This window comes from Elephantulus edwardii, unplaced genomic scaffold (assembly GCF_000299155.1).
Source record: "Elephantulus edwardii isolate Elephantulus edwardi_28Jun2011 unplaced genomic scaffold, EleEdw1.0 scaffold00081, whole genome shotgun sequence".
NCBI lineage: Eukaryota > Metazoa > Chordata > Mammalia > Macroscelidea > Macroscelididae > Elephantulus > Elephantulus edwardii.
In genome coordinates, this window is record NW_006399831.1 from 8770399 (window position 1) to 8775264 (window position 4866).

The following is a 4866-nucleotide window of genomic DNA, read 5'->3' on the forward strand; positions in this document are numbered from 1 at the left end:
AGTATAGTTTTTCATAGTATTCTAATGTTAGCTTTTTTATTTTAGTTGGGTCTGTTGTGATATTACCTGATTCATCTCTTATTCGGATTATTGTTTGTTTTAAAAGTTGTTTTAAGCAGGCTTTCCAGAGACATTTCTGTAGCAATATGCAGTCACTGTTGATACTTAAGTCATGTCTTGAAATAATTGACATACAAGTGCAGAATGATCCCTGTGGGAAACATATTGGCTTGTCAAGCAGTATCCTGGTTTTAGGTAACACTCTCTGTTTTGCTTACTTGTTCCATGGCTATATAAGACATGTATTTTCCTTTCTTGTAGTTAACCTTTGACCTGTCATATGAAACAAAGAAAACTGGCCTTTTCAAAGGCAAACATTGCATTCTAGAAATCAAGTGACGAGAAAAGATGAGGTAGGCAAATACTGCAGGTTACTGAGTAAAAAACTTTTCTCCTGGCCACCTTCCCTAGGTGTAGCTCTGTGATCCCTATAGGAACTCAATTCTTTAAAGGAGTTCTTCAGACAAATGGTAGGAAATAACAAAATAACTCTGAGAATACTGCAATCAAAATTTTATATATGACTAAAGCATCTCTTAACTTATTTCCATGCAAAAGCCTTAGTAGATCTCCTGTTATTCATCTTGACAAATACAAAAAAGAGGGAAATGTTTACATATCAAAAATATTGCCTTTCTTGTCAAGTCATGTGTTTCCCCAAATACTTTTTTTAACCCCTTTGGATAAGAGTTTTATTATCTAACTTATTGGGCTTCAGATTTTCCAGACGCATACACTATTTCATCCATTCAGCAGCAAGTGTACCAATCAAACTTGAAATATAACTTTTTTTGCATAATGCCTGGATTTGGTGATTTGTGTTAAAAATATAGACTTTCTACCTCTTATCAAATGTAAGCTCGATAAATTGTTAATGCTTATTACTCTTCAGGTTTATATGAATAATAGAGATTTCTGTGTTATCCCTGATAAGGTTGAGGATACGTAAAGTAGTTTTAATCTTCTTTTTATAGTCTGCTTCTCTGTGGAACTAGTCTCAGGAATTATGTGGCAGGGACAGAGCTACAGGCTTAATTTTTCAAAGCCAGGTAATTGTACATGGACATATATTTTTAATCCATTTAATATACAAAGTAACTAAATAAATTGGCCCAGATAAAGTGATTATTATATTTCCATAATGAATAAGAGTTCCCTAAAGGCCAGATTCAGGCCAGACTGAATTTCCATTTGTTTGCATTGTTGCTGCCCACACTGTCCACGTTTAGTAATGCATTAATCTTTCATTAAAAAATAAACCACCATCCTACCAAAAGCAATCTACATGTTCAATGCAATCCCAATAGAGATACCAAATTCATTTTTCAGGGAGATCAAAAGGGAAAATGTCAAGTTTACTTGGAGAGGAAAGAGACCCTTAATAAGCAAAGTACTTAGGGAAAATAAAAATGAAATGGGAGGCATAGCACTCCCTGACCTCAGAATCTACTATACAGCAGTAGTTACCAAATCAGCATGGTACTGATACAATGGCAGACACATAGAACAGAATTGAGAACCCAGAAATGGACTCAGCTATCTATGGTCAACTGATGTTCGACAGGAAATAAAACCTATCAAATAGGGAAGTGACAACCTCTTCCTCAAATGGTGCTGGCAAAACTGGACTTCCACCTGCAGAAAGCTGAAACAGGATCCACAACTCACACCCTACGCAAAAATCAACTCAAGGTGGACCAGAGACTTTGTGTAAAGCCCCAAAACATAAAGATCATAAGAGAAAAACTGGGATCAAGCTTAGATGGCTTTGTCTATGGCAAAAAGAAACTGCTATAGACAGCCCGAAATGCACAATCTGGAGAGGATAAAATGGAAGAGTGGTCCTTCTAATGATTAATTCCCTGGGTGCATCAAAAACTTTTTCAGCAGAGTGAAAATAAAACCTTCTGACTAGGAAAAAAAATAGGAAATACCATTTCAGACAAGGGTCTCATATCAAAAGTTTACAGAATCTCACAGAGCCTCCACAAGAAAGAGGCTGATAACACAATTACAAAATAGGCAAAAGATATGGAAAGATTTTCACAGAGGAAGATATTCGGATGGCCAACAGACACATGAATAAATGCTCAAAATCACTGGCAATAAGAGAAATGCAAATCAAAATCACAATGAGATATCATCTCAGACCTGTAGCAGTGGCAAAGTTTAACAGGACAACAGGTAAAAAAATGTTGGAGAGAATGTGTGGAGAAATAGAAACTCTCATATACTGTTTGGTGGGATTGTAAAATGGTACAACCATACTGGAAGGCAGTTTGACGTGTCCTCTAAAACCTGAACATAGAAATTCCATATAATCCAACTATTCTTCTGAGAAAATTAAAATAGAGACACAAACAGAAATTTGTACATCAATATTCATAGCAGCATTATTCACCATTGCAAAAAAATTAAAACAGCTCAAATGTCCAACCACAGCTGAATGGATTAAGAAATTAAAGTACACTCACATAATGGAATACCATACAGAGTGCACAAGCAATGATTTTGAAAATCACTACCTGACTTGGAAGGGACTGGAAAACATTATGATAGGTAAACTAACTCATTCTTGTAAGGACAAATACTGTATAAGACCGTTATTATAGAAAGAGATAACTAGTAAAAAGTGTACAAAGATCCAGAGGTGGGGAGGAAGGGTAAGAGCAGAGGCATGAGGATGGGCTGGGGGCAAGGGAGAGGGTGTAATTATAGGGATGCACAATTTGATGAGTAGAGGGAGGGGTGGAAAAGGGAAATAGGAAAGATCTGGTGTGAAAAGAATGTATGCAAACTTTGTAAGTAACCAGCATAAAATAAAATTTTATTTAAAAATACACCATTTTTTATGCAAGAAGAGACCATCCTAAATATAGACAGAGTCAATAATTTTATTGTACCTAAAATGTTCTGTCACCTATATCTAATTTTCACGTTAGTTTTTTGGCTTTGGATTCCATTCTCCCAAAGAATGCTTTCTTCTAATTACAATCAGAGGGTATCTACATGAAGTGGAAAATTTGAGCAATTAAATTATCCAAAAAAGAATAATGCATGATGGTTCTGCATCAAATATGCAAGCTATTCTAACAAAATGCTTTTGAGAGGAGAATTTTATTTACTCACTCCTATCCCAAACCCCATTCTCCATCTCATGTTTTACTTCTTTTATCCATATTTTTAATTTCTCACTGTGAATTTTTTGGTCTGACAGCAGATGAGTGTTTGTTTGATTTTTTTAAATAATTGTGATGACATCTTATTTACAAATAAGTCATACACACACACACACACACACACACACACACACATTATTAGTTGTCTTCTTGGTATTCATGGAAATCTCACTCATGATAACCCTATGTGTGTCAGGGTCGATTCTGAGTTCTCTGTTGCTCTCCTGTTTGTATTTGCAGAAGTAGATTGTTAGGCCTTTCTTTCTGGGCATCTCTTTCGTTATCCATTTGTAGAACCCAGAGACTACTCATAGCAAGGTATTCTGTGCCATTAGATCCTCACTTTTACAGATGAGAAAGTTTTCTTGTGTGCGTGAGAAGTACTTCTTAACTATCCTCTTGACAATGTTCACAAAAATAAAGTAAACCAGTTTTGCCTTTGCCTTATTTAGGAATGGCATCAGAGGCATTTTTATGTAAAGGAAGTGAGAGATGGAATAAATATTCTACCCCTTATTTTAGAGCTTTGAGGAAGAAAGATGGTCAATCTCCTCCCCTGTTGTTTATAGCCTCTGAAAAGCCACTGGAAGATCAGCAATGAGCCAGTTCTGATACCCAAAAACATAACAACAAAAATCTCTAAATTATCTGTCTGTGTCTCACCCTTTCAGTCCTATAATTAGTAGAGTGAGTTCACTTGTTAAGTTTTGATCACCTTACTTGCCTTCTAGTGCTTTCTTTCAAAATAGTGTCTATGGTAGCCCACAGAGAGTTATGTTATTAATCCAAAGGTTATGCTTCTATTGGTAGTTCAAATTCTCGGGGGAAACAAGGAATAAAGATGGGAAATACAGCCTCCAGAAACCTGCTGGATGATCAGTGATGAATAAGTCAGCTCCTACCTGGCTGTGTTGAGCTTGAATTCTGAGTGCTGAAGCATGAAGTGATTTGAGGATTGAGAAATGTTCATTTTAATGTTCTTTCCTAAGGCTGTGGCTGTTGTTTAAGTCAATTTCAAACCATAGTTATGCCGTGCGAAAGAGTGAAATTCTTCCAGGGTTTTTTTTTTTCTTTTTTGCCTGTAATCTTTATGGGAACAGATTGCCAAATTTTCCTTCTTCAGAGATACTACATAGGTTCACATAGTCATATTCTTGGCTAACAGACAAGTACTTAACCACTGTGCAATGAAGACTCCTTATCCAAAACCAATTGAATCAGACTCTGAATGCTAATAAACTCTCAGACTTTCAGAAAGACATTAAAATTTGAGAAACTTTAAGACAGATTTTGGTAAGTCATAATTATCTCTAGATAGATTATAAATTGTACACAAATTGGAAATTCAGAAACAAATTCCTCATAAACCTTCTATTTCTATAACTCCAGATTAGCCTTGACTTCATTTTTTTCTGACCCTCTACTGTGTCTTGAAACTTAGAAATATCACCAGTGTGTCATGAAGTAAGCAATCTCTTTTTTCAAATCCCCAGCTCTTCTAGAACAATGCATATTTCAAACACAAGGAAAAACAGGACAGGAAAGATTTTTTTTGTTTTTTTATTTTAAGTATATAATATGCTTTATTAATTTGATAAATAATTTTGTGTTACATTGTAGATATTTA